The sequence below is a fragment of the Triticum aestivum genome, chromosome 3D (genome assembly GCF_018294505.1).
Source record: "Triticum aestivum cultivar Chinese Spring chromosome 3D, IWGSC CS RefSeq v2.1, whole genome shotgun sequence".
NCBI lineage: Eukaryota > Viridiplantae > Streptophyta > Magnoliopsida > Poales > Poaceae > Triticum > Triticum aestivum.
The window spans coordinates 240641534-240654373 of record NC_057802.1 but is presented as its reverse complement, the minus strand read 5'-3'; positions in this window follow the sequence as shown (position 1 = coordinate 240654373).

Genomic DNA, 12840 nt, shown 5'->3' with positions numbered 1-12840 from the left:
AAGTTGTGGCAGCATAGTATAGCGACGAGACAATGCATCAGCAATAACATTTTCTTTACCCTTCTTGTGTTTAATGACATAAGGGAAAGTTTCAATGAATTCAACCCATTTAGCATGTCTACGATTCAGTTTAGCTTGAATTTTAATATGTTTCAAAGATTCATGATCAGAATGTATAACAAATTCTTTGGGCCATAAATAATGTTGCCATGTTTCTAAAGTCCGAACAAGAGCATATAGTTCTTTATCATAAGTAGAATAATTCAGACTAGGCCCACTCAATTTTTCAGAAAAGTATGCAACAGGTTTACCATCTTGTAATAACACACCTCCTAATCGAATTCCACTAGCATCACATTCAAGCTCAAAAGTCTTATTAAAATCAGGAAGTTGGAGTAAAGGAGCATGTGTCAACTTATCTTTCAATACCGTGAAGGCTTCTTCCTGTGGGGTACCCCAAACAAAAGGCACATCCTTCTTTGTAAGCTCGTTGAGAGGTGCAGCAATGGTGCTGAAATCTCTCACAAAACGCCTATAGACACCAGCGAGGCCAAGGAAACTCCTCACTTGTGTGACCGTTTTGGGCTGCGGCCAACTCTCAATAGCTTCAATCTTGGCTTTATCAACTTCAATTCCCTATGGAGTAACAACATAGCCAAGAAAAGATACTCGGTCGGTGCAAAAGGTGCACTTCCCAAGGTTACCAAACAAACGTGCATCACGTAGAGCAATAAAAACAGCACGTAAATGTTCCAAATGTTCTTCAAAGATTTGCTATAAATCAGTATATCATCAAAATAGACTACCACAAATCGTCCAATGAAAGCACGTAAAACTTCGTTCATTAGTCTCATGAAAGTACTAGGTGCATTAGTTAACCCAAAAGGCATGACTAACCACTCATATAAACCAAACTTAGTTTTGAATGCTGTTTTCCATTCATCTCCCAGTTTCATACGAATTTGATGGTATCCACTACGCAAATCAACTTTGGAAAATATTGTAGAGCCACTCAATTCATCAAGCATATCATCTAGCCTAGGAATAGGATGACGATAACGAATAGTAATGTTATTAATGCCTCTACAATCAACACACATACGCGATGTACCATCCTTTTTAGGCACAAGTATAATAGGAACAGCACAAGGACTAAGAGATTCGCGTATATAACCTTTGTCGAGTAGCTCTTGTACTTGACGCATAATCTCCTTCGTCTCCTCTGGATTGGTACGGTATGGTGCACGGTTGGGTAGCGATGCACCGGCAATTAAGTCAATTTGATGCTCAATCCCTCGAATAGGTGGTAATCCCGGTGGTACGTCTTGTGGAAAGACGTCAGCGAACTCCTGCAAAATGTTAGTGACAGCAGGGGGCAAAGAGGAAGGCACGTCCTCGAATGAAAATAATGCCTCTTTGCACACAAAAGCATAGCAAACAGATTTGTTGAAATCTAGCTCATCAATATCAGATTTTGTGGCAAGTAAACTTGCACTTTTCAATTTAATTTCAGAAACAACACTAGATGGTTTATTATTAGGTTTCATTTGTTGCTCAAATTCTTTTGCCACAATCTGATTTTCACTCTTATTTTTCTCCTGTTTTGCTTTATTAGCTCTATTAATGTCATCTTTCAAAATGGAATCAGGAGTCATAGGAAGCAAAGTAATATTTTTATCCTTATGAACAAGAGTATACTGATTGTTTCTACCATGGTGTACAGAATTTTTATCAAATTGCCATGGTCTACCAAGTAATAAGGAACATGCTTGCATGGGTACCACATCACAATCAACATAATCAGCATATGTAGAGATACTAAAATGCACATGAACAGTACGTGTTACCTTAACCTTGCCACTGTTGTTGAACCATTGGATGTAGTAAGGATGTGGATGTGGTCTTGTGGTGAGAGATAGTTTCTCCACCATCTCCATGCTAGCCAAGTTGTTACAGCTCCCTCCATCTATGATGACGCGAACAGAACGTTCCTTCACAACTCCCTTTGTATGGAACAAATTATGCCTCTGATTTTGCTCTGCTTGTGTGACCTGCACACTCAAAACACGTTGAGCAACTATACATTCATACCTGTCAGCGTCTTCAGGAGCCATGTATTGCGTCTCATTTTCAGAATCATCTCCACCATGTTCTTCACGTGTAATAAGAGCCAAAGTCTCCTCATCATAGTCACTAGCGGACTCATACCCACCATCCTCAGTAGCAATCATTACACACTGAGATTTGCATTCTCGCGCATAATGTCCTCTTCCCTTACAACGACGACAAATAATATCACTTGTGTGCCCTGTTGATGCCATGGAAGAAGAAGAGCTCTGTGCAGGCCCGGCAGGTGCGCTCTTGGCAGATAGTGGTGGTTGTGCCTGCTTTCTTGTATCACGGCTGGAGCTGGAACCTGATGGAGGTGCTGGTGCAGTGGAAGTAGAAGATGCACGCGGTGTCCATGATGAAGGTCGACTTGCAGAAAAGTTAGTTCGCGCCAATGCTTGTCGATCGTGCACTTCACGTTCAGCTTTACAAGCAAGATGGAATAAACGAGTGATATTAGTATACTCCTTATACTCTAGAATGGTCTGAATCTCTCTATTTAAACCACCCATAAAACGTGCAAGCATAGCTTCATTCTCCTCAACAATACCACATCTAATCATGCCAGTTTGTAATTCCTGATAATATTCTTCTACAGAATTTTTCCCTTGTCGTAAACGCTGCAGTTTTTGAAGCAATTCACGTTGATAATATGGTGGAACCCAACGAGTACGCATAGTAGTTTTCAAAGCAGCCCAAGTAGCTGGAATAGGATATAATCTACAATGTTCAGACCACCATACACATGCAAAACTAGTGAAAGCACAAACAGCAGCAGCAACCCGTCTCTCCTCGGGATATTGTAAACATGTAAAACGTTGTTCAGTTTCTAACTCCCAAGTAAGATATACATCAGGAATGTATCTACCCTCAAACGGTGGAATATTCAATTTCAGTTTAGGAACATGGTCATGATCTCGTACCTGAGGTGGTGGTGCAGGCCTACCGTTGCGAATATATACCTGAGGTCGACCTGCTGGAGGTGGTGCTGGTCTGCACGTAGTTCTGATTTTGATCAACCTCATCCTCATAATCGCCCGCATAATCGTCATCCTCCTCAGTCGCCGCACTAGCAGGAGCCAAAGAAGCATCAACAGTAGGTGCAGCGGCACCCGAATTTTGACCAGTCTCAATTGGAACGCGCTGTGCTCGTCCCACTTGATTTGGCAGGCGGCGTTGGAGATGTGGTTGTTGTTGTTGTAGAGGTGCGACAGGTGCACCCAGTGGTGGTTGGGGAAGACGCTTGAGCAATTCATTAAACCTGTTATCCAACTTTGTCTCAAACGACTTCTCCACGGCATCTATCTTCTCCATAGCCTCTTCAAATCTGTTTAGCACATCTCCCACCTGGCCACTCATCATTTGCTGAAATTTATCATGCAACCCCTTGTTCGTCATGTTCTCCCAATCAGTCTCATCGGCTTGTGATCCTGCCATGGTTAGCAGCAATAGAAACACAAAAGAATATGATCCTACAGACTACTAGGAAGTGGTGGTGATGGTGGTGTGTCACAAATCCTTCAAGCGAATCTCAAATTCTTACCAGTTCTTACCCAGCAGCAGGTGGTGATCGGCAACCGTTGTAGTCAAAACTCTCAAAGCTTGGATAGAGCGATTACCAGGGAGAGTCAAACGCACAATGTAGATGTATGTGGAGCTGGGAAGGCTTATAATATGGTAGCAAAAAGGGTCAGCAATAATCAATTCAGATATGCAAAGTTGCATAAACGCTCAACGACGGTACTGTGCTGGTCCTAGGCTAGACCGTGCTAGAGACGCGAGCCTAGAACACTAACAAAATCACGGCGCTGCACGTAAACAAGGGAGGAGCACACTCTGAAACTTTTTTTTCACTTTTTTTTGCACTTTTTTCCTCTTTTTTTTTGCTCCGCAACAAATTTTTTTCGAAAAAGTCTACAAATTGTCTAAAAACTGCCTAGCCAGAATTTTCCAGACTTAGTTTTTTTAAAAAAAAACTGGAACTATTTTTCTACTGCGGGTAACACAAAAGTTTGGGAGTCCTTCTCTGTCACGACTCGGAGTATGGCGTGATCTGGAAATCCAAAACAGAGTAACAAAATACTGGACTTGGACTAGGACTGGTGGCGGAGATGAATCTGGTGGAACTCGGACTGGTGCGGATATATGTTGCAGGTGTACTCGGATTGGCGTGATGGCGGCGGATATGTGGTGGCGTATATGGACTCGGATTGGCGGTGAATATGTGGTGGTGGTATATGGCAGCGGCGATGAAGTTGGTGCGGTGGTGGTATATGGCAGCAGCGATGATGATGATGCGGTGGTGATATATGGCAGCGGCGACGTGACAACCTGTGAACAGAACTCGAAACTCTAAAGGACTAGACGCTAAGACCAGCAACTTGACACGACGATGCAACCGCAAATTCAACAAAGCAAACACAGAAAAGATTATGCAAAGGCTCAGATTGGTTCGGATAGGATGAACTAACCCTAATTTTTTTTTGGCTTTTTCGTGGACTATAGGTATGAAGAACAAACTTGATCTAAACTACGAAAAACTGTAAAATCTCACCGAGCAACCTGGAAATCTGATACCACTTGATAGAGGCAAAGGTGTCCCGTCTTTCGATGAGATGATGGATATCGCTTTGGTGGAACTCGACTTTGACGATCCGACTACGAACGTGCGATGCCGTCGCGCCTTAGCAATAGCTAAACCAACTCCGAGAGGTTATTGACCACGCCGGAGCACGATCAACCTGACCACGAGGGTCTGTTTCCTGCGAGCAAACGAAGAACAAGCAAGAAACTGAGATTGCAATCTGGATATTGCGAATATAAATGATAGCTTTATTGATCAATGTGGGGTTCTATGACGCCTTTGTCTGGTCGTTGAACACAAACGAAGTACGCGAAGTTGCAGCTATGGCGAACTTTTAATCTAAACAAAACCCAAAGTCTAAACGACGCCCTAAGGGCTGTATATATGGAGGAAGAGGGGGGGAATTTCGTGGCCCTTGGGGAAGGGGTCCGAAACCAACCCTATCTCTTGTTTCCCCACAAATATGGACTCTAAAAACTGCCTATACTCAAGTGATAGAGGCAAAGGTGTCCCGTCTTTCGATGAGATGATGAATATCGCTTTGATGGAAGTCGACTTTGACGATCCGACTACGAACGTGCGAGGACGTCGCGCCTTAGCAATCGCTAAACCAACTCCGAGAGGTTATCGACCACGCCGGAGCACGATCAACCTGACCACGAGGGTCTGTTTCCTGCGAGCAAACGAAGAACAGGCAAGAAACTGAGATTGCAATCTGGATATTGCGAATATAAGATGAAAGCTTTATTGATCAAGGTGGGGTTCTGTGACGCCTTTGTCTGGTCGCTGAACACAAACGAAGTACGCGAAGTTGCAGCTATGGCGAACTTTTAATCTAAACAAAACCCAAAGTCTAAACGACGCCCTAAGGGCTGTATATATGGAGGAAGAGGGGGGGAATTTCGTGGCCCTTGAGGAAGGGGTCCGAAACCAACCCTATCTCTTGTTTCCCCACACATACGGACTCTAAAAACAGCCTATACTTATGTATTTCGAAATTACATGGGCCTGGCCCAATAATAAGGTGACGCAGCACCTAGAATAGCCTCTGGACGAAAGTTATGAAGTAGCATCTTGTATATTTCGTCCAAGGCTTCATGCACGCATTATGGTGGCTTCAACGTCCTGAAATCATCACTTGTAACTCCGTTCTTGTTCCCCATGCGCATGCCATCATCTCCATGCTTGTTCTTGCTCCAATGTTCATCCTTCTCAAAGCTAGGCCCTTCATTTGTAAGCAAAACAAATGTATCCAATTTAGGCAGCATCATATTCTCATGAACATTAGAATCATTAGCAAGAAACGAAAGTACCTGGTAATTTAATTGGCGTGCGCGAGCTCTAGTAATTGGTCCAGTATGTATAGCAGCAGGGCCTGTGGGTGTAATAATTGTATTGATGTCCTCATCATCCTCCCCTTCTTGAAATGAAGTCGTCCTCGACGGAAGCTCATCTTCCTCACCCAAATAAGGCTTCAAATCTGCAATATTAAAAGTGGGACTAACCCCAAAATCTGCAGGCAGCTCAAGTTTATATGCATTATCATTTATTTTCTCTAACACCTTAAAAGGACCATCAGCACGTGGCATTAGCTTTGATTTGCGCAAATCAGGAAATCTATCCTTACGCAAATGTAACCAAACAAGATCTCCAGGTGCAAACACAACATGTTTTCTACCCTTATCTCCAGCAAGTTTATATTTAGCATTCATACGCTCAATGTTTTCCTTAGTTAACTCATGCATTTTTAAGATCAATTCAGCACGTTGTTTAGCATCAAAATTAACCTTCTCCGAAGATGGAAGAGGCAACAAATCAATAGGTGCACGAGGTAGGAAACCATACACAATTTCAAAAGGGCACATCTTAGTAGTAGAATGCAATGAACGATTATAAGCAAACTCAATATGAGGCAAGCATTCTTCCCACATTTTCTTATTATTCTTCAAAACAGCCCTAAGCATAGTAGACAATGTTCTATTGACTACTTCAGTTTGTCCATCAGTTTGGGGGTGACAAGTAGTACTAAAAAGCAGTTTAGTCCCCAACTTAGCCCATAAACATCTCCAAAAGTGGCTAAGAAATTTAGTATCACGATCTGAAACAATAGTATTTGGCACACCATGCAAGCGAATAATTTCACGAAAGAACAAATCAGCAACATTAACAGCATCATCGCTTTTATGACATGGTATAAAGTGCGCCATTTTCGAGAATCTATCCACGACAACAAATATGCTATCCCTCCCCTTCTTTGTTCGAGGTAAACCTAAAACAAAGTCCATAGATATATCCTCCCAAGGAACACTAGGTACAGGCAAAGGCATATATAAACCATGAGGATTGAGTCGTGACTTAGCTTTTTGACATGTAGTGCAGCGAGCAACAAAACGCTCAACATCCCGTCTCATCTTTGGCCAAAAGAAATGTGTAGCAAGTACGTCCTCCGTCTTCTTCACGCCAAAGTGTCCCATTAATCCTCCTCCATGCGCCTCCTGCAACAACAAAAGACGAAGAGAGCTAGCTGGAATGCATAGCTTGTTAGCACGGAACACAAATCCATCATTAACGACAAACTTGTTCCAGGTTCTTCCTTCTTTACAATTCTGCAATACATCTTTAAAATCAGCATCATGCACATATTGATCTTTGATGGTCTCCAAACCAAATATTTTGAAGTCAAGTTGTGAAAGCATAGTATAGCGACGAGACAATGCATCAGCAATAACATTTTCTTTACCCTTCTTGTGTTTAATGACATAAGGGAAAGTTTCAATGAATTCAACCCATTTAGCATGTCTACGATTCAGTTTAGCTTGACTTTTAATATGTTTCAAAGATTCATGATCAGAATGTATAACAAATTCTTTGGGCCATAAATAATGTTGCCATGTTTCTAAAGTCCGAACAAGAGCATATAGTTCTTTATCATAAGTAGAATAATTCAGACTAGGCCCACTCAATTTTTCAGAAAAGTATGCAACAGGTTTGCCATCTTGTAATAACACACCTCCTAATCCAATGCCACTAGCATCACATTCAAGCTCAAAAGTCTTATTAAAATCAGGAAGTTGGAGTAAAGGAGCATGTGTCAACTTATCTTTCAATACCGTGAAGGCTTCTTCCTGTGCGGTACCCCAAACAAAAGGCACATCCTTCTTTGTAAGCTCGTTGAGAGGTGCAGCAATGGTGCTAAAATCTCTCACAAAACGCCTATAGAAACCAGCGAGTCCAAGAAAACTCCGCACTTGTGTGACCGTTTTGGGCTGCGGCCAACTCTCAATAGCTTCAATCTTGGCTTTATCAACTTCAATTCCCTGTGGAGTAACAACATAGCCAAGAAAAGATACTCGGTCGGTGCAAAAGGTGCACTTCCCAAGGTTACCAAACAAACGTGCATCACGTAGAGCAATAAAAACAGCACGTAAATGTTCCAAATGTTCTTCCAAAGATTTGCTATAAATCAGTATATCATCAAAATAGACCACCACAAATCGTCCAATGAAAGCACGTAAAACTTCGTTCATTAGTCTCATGAAAGTACTAGGTGCATTAGTTAACCCAAAAGGCATGACTAACCACTCATATAAACCAAACTTAGTTTTAAATGCAGTTTTCCATTCATCTCCCAATTTCATACGAATTTGATGGTATCCACTACGCAAATCAACTTTGGAGAATATTGTAGAGCCACTCAATTCATCAAGCATATCATCGAGCCTAGGAATAGGATGACGATAACGAATAGTAATATTATTAATGCCTCTACAATCAACACACATACGCGACGTACCATCCTTTTTAGGCACGAGTATAATAGGAACAGCACAAGGACTAAGAGATTCGCGTATATAACCTTTGTCGAGCAGCTCCTGTACTTGACGCATAATCTCCTTCGTCTCCTCTGGATTGGTACGGTATGGTGCACGGTTGGGTAGCGATGCACCGGGAATTAAGTCAATTTGATGCTCAATCCCTCGAATAGGTGGTAATCCCGGTGGCACGTCTTGTGGGAAGACGTCAGCGAACTCCTGCAAAATGTGAGTGACAGCAGGGGGCAAAGAGGAAGGCACGTCCTCGAATGAAAATAATGCCTCTTTGCACACAAAAGCATAGCAAACAGATTTGCTGAAATCTAGTTCATCAATATCAGATTTTGTGGCAAGTAAACATGCACTTTTCAATTTAATTTCAGAAACAACACTAGATGGTTTATTATTAGGTTTCATTTGTTGCTCAAATTCCTTTGCCACAATCTGATTTTCACTCTTATTTTTCTCCTGTTTTGCTTTATTAGCTCTATTAATGTCATCTTTCAAAATGGAATCAGGAGTCATAGGAAGCAAAGTAATATTTTTATCCTTATGAACAAGAGTATACTGATTGTTTCTACCATGGTGTACAGAATTTTTATCAAATTGCCATGGTCTACCTAGTAATAAGGAACATGCTTGCATGGGTACCACATCACAATCAACATAATCAGCATATGTAGAGATACTAAAATGCACACGAACAGTACGTGTTACCTTAACCTTGCCGCTGTTGTTGAACCATTGGATGTAGTAAGGATGTGGATGTGGTCTTGTGGTGAGAGATAGCTTCTCCAGCATCTCCATGCTAGCCAAGTTGTTACAGCTCCCTCCATCTATGATGACGCGAACAGAACGTTCCTTCACAACTCCCTTTGTATGGAACAAATTATGCCTCTGATTTTGCTCTGCTTGTGTGACCTGCACACTCAAAACACGTTGAGCAACTAAACATTCATACCTGTCAGCGTCTTCAGGAGCCATGTATTGCGTCTCATTTTCAGAATCATCTCCACCATGTTCTTCACGTGTAATAAGAGCCAAAGTCTCCTCATCATAGTCACTAGCGGACTCATACCCACCATCCTCAGTAGCAATCATGACACGCTGAGATTTGCATTCTCTCGCAAAATGTCCTCTTCCCTTACAACGACGACAAATAATATCACTTGTGTGCCCTGTCGATGCCATGGAAGAAGAAGAGCTCTGCACAGGCCCGGCAGGTGTGCTCTTGGCAGAGAGTGGTGGTTGTGCCTGCTTTCTTGTATCACGGCTGGAGGTGGCACCTGATGGAGGTGATGGTGAAGTGGAAGTAGAAGATGCACGCGGTGTCCATGATGAAGGTCGACCTGCAGAAAAGTTAGTTCGCGCCAATGGCTGTCGATCCTGCACTTCACGTTCAGCTTTACAAGCAAGATGGAATAAACGAGTGATATTATTATAATCCTTATACTCTAGAATGGTCTGAATCTCTTTATTTAATCCACCCATAAAACGTGCAAGCATAGCTTCATTCTCCTCAACAATACCACATCTAATCATGCCAGTTTGTAATTCCTGATAATATTCTTCTACAGAATTTTTTCCTTGTCTTAAACGCTGCAATTTTTGAAGTAATTCACGTTGATAATATGGTGGAACCCAACGAGTACGCATAGCAGTTTTCAAAGCAGCCCAAGTAGCTGGAACAGGATATAATCTACAATGTTCAGACCACCAAACACATGCAAAGCTAGTGAAAGCACAAACAGCAGCAGGAACACGTCTCTCCTCAGGATATTGTAAACATGTAAATCGTTGTTCAGTTTCTAACTCCCAAGTAAGATATATATCAGGAACATATCTACCCTCAAATGGTGGAATATTCAATTTCAGTTTAGGGAGATGGTCATGATCTCGTACCTGAGGTGGTGGTGCCGGCCTACCGTTGCGAATATATACCTGAGGTCGACCTGCTGGTGGTGGTGCTGGTGGCTGCACGTAGTTCTGATTTTGATCAACCTCATCCTCATAATCGCCCGCATAATCGTCATCCTCCTCAGCCGCCGCAGGAGTAGGAGCCAAAGAAGCATCAACAGTAGGGACAGCAGCACCCGAATTTTGACCAATCTCAATTGGAACGCGCTGTGCCCGTCCCACTTGATTTGGAAGGCGGCGTTGGAGATGTGGTTGTTGTTGTTGTAGAGGTGCGACATGTGCAGCCGGTGGTGGTTGGGGAAGACGCTTTAGTAATTCAGTAAACTTGTTATCCAGCTTTGTCTCAAACGACTTCTCCACGGCATCTATCTTCTCCATAGCCTCTTCAAATCTGTTTGGCACATCTCCCACCTGGCCACTCATCATTTGCTGAAATTTATCATGCAACTCCTTGTTCGTCATGTTCGCCCAATCAGTCTCATCGGCTTGTGAACCTGCCATGGTTAGCAGCAATAGAAACACAAAAGAATATGATCCTGCAGACTACTAGAAGTGGTGGGATGGTGGTGTGTCACAAAACCTTCAAGCGAATCTCAAATTCTTACCAGTTCTTACCCAGCAGCAGGTGGTGATCGGCAACCGTTGTAGTCAAAAACTCTCAAAGCTTGGATATAGCGATTACCAGGGAGAGTCAAACGCACGATGTAGACTTATGTGGAGCTGGGAAGGCTTATAATATGGTAGCAAAATGGTAAGCAATAATCAATTCAGAGATGCAAAGTTGAATAAACGCTCAACGACGGTACTGTGCTGGTCCTAGGCTAGACCGTGCTAGAGACGCGAGCCTAGAACACTAACAAAATCACGGCGCTGCACGTAAACAAGGGAAAAGCACACTCAGGATTTTTTTTTTCGCTCTTTTTTTTTTTTTTTTTTTGCGAAAAAATCACTATAATGGCGAGTGTCTCAAAACTCTTCCCAGGTCAAACTGACAGGATGGGCACAAAATTTTTTGACAAATTTTTTTTTCGGAAATCAGGGCAGCGACGACGAAAAAGTGCGACAAAAAATCACTATGATGGCGAGTGTCTCAAAACACTTCCCGGGGCCTAAAAATAGGATAGGGAAAAAATATTTTTGGTTGCCGAAATTTTGGCCTAAATATTTTTTTTTTTCCGAGACCTACTCAGGCAAGGAAACACGAAACGGAAAATATATGGACCTCTAAAACAAACCGACTATGAAAAGAACTCGGATTGGTGGTGGATATATGGCGGTAGTATATGGCAGCGGTGGTGGTATATGGATACGGATTCAAAGCGGTGGCGGATAAGCAATGGTGGTAGATGGCAAGGCGATGATGATGGTGCGGCGGCGGCGTGACAACTTATGACCAGAACTCGAAACTCTAAAAGACTAGACTCTAAGACCAGCAACTTGACACGACGATGCAACCGCAAATTCAACAAAGCAAAAACCCTAAAAAGATTATGCAAAGGCTCAGATTGGTTCGGATATGATGAACTAACCCTAATTTTTTTTGTGGCTTTTTCGTGGACTGTAGGTATGAAGAACAGACTCGATCTAAACTACGAAAAACTGTAAAATCTCACCGAGCAACCTGGAAATCTGATACCACTTGATAGAGGCAAAGGTGTCCCGTCTTTCGATGAGATGATGAATATCGCTTTGATGGAAGTCGACTTTGACGATCCGACTACGAACGTGCGAGGACGTCGCGCCTTAGCAATCGCTAAACCAACTCCGAGAGGTTATCGACCACGCCGGAGCACGATCAACCTGACCACGAGGGTCTGTTTCCTGCGAGCAAACGAAGAACAGGCAAGAAACTGAGATTGCAATCTGGATATTGCGAATATAAGATGAAAGCTTTATTGATCAAGGTGGGGTTCTGTGACGCCTTTGTCTGGTCGCTGAACACAAACGAAGTACGCGAAGTTGCAGCTATGGCGAACTTTTAATCTAAACAAAACCCAAAGTCTAAACGACGCCCTAAGGGCTGTATATATGGAGGAAGAAGGGGGGGAATTTCGTGGCCCTTGAGGAAGGGGTCCGAAACCAACCCTATCTCTTGTTTCCCCACACATACGGACTCTAAAAACAGCCTATACTTATGTATTTCGAAATTACATGGGCCTGGCCCAATAATAAGGTGACGCAGCACCTAGAATAGCCTCTGGACGAAAGTTATGAAGTAGCATCTTGTATATTTCGTCCAAGGCTTCATGCACGCATTATGGTGGCTTCAACGTCCTGAAATCATCACTTGTAACTCCGTTCTTGTTCCCCATGCGCATGCCATCATCTCCATGCTTGTTCTTGCTCCAATGTTCATCCTTCTCAAAGCTAGGCCCTTCATTTGTAAGCAAAACAAATGTATCCAATTTAGGCAGCATC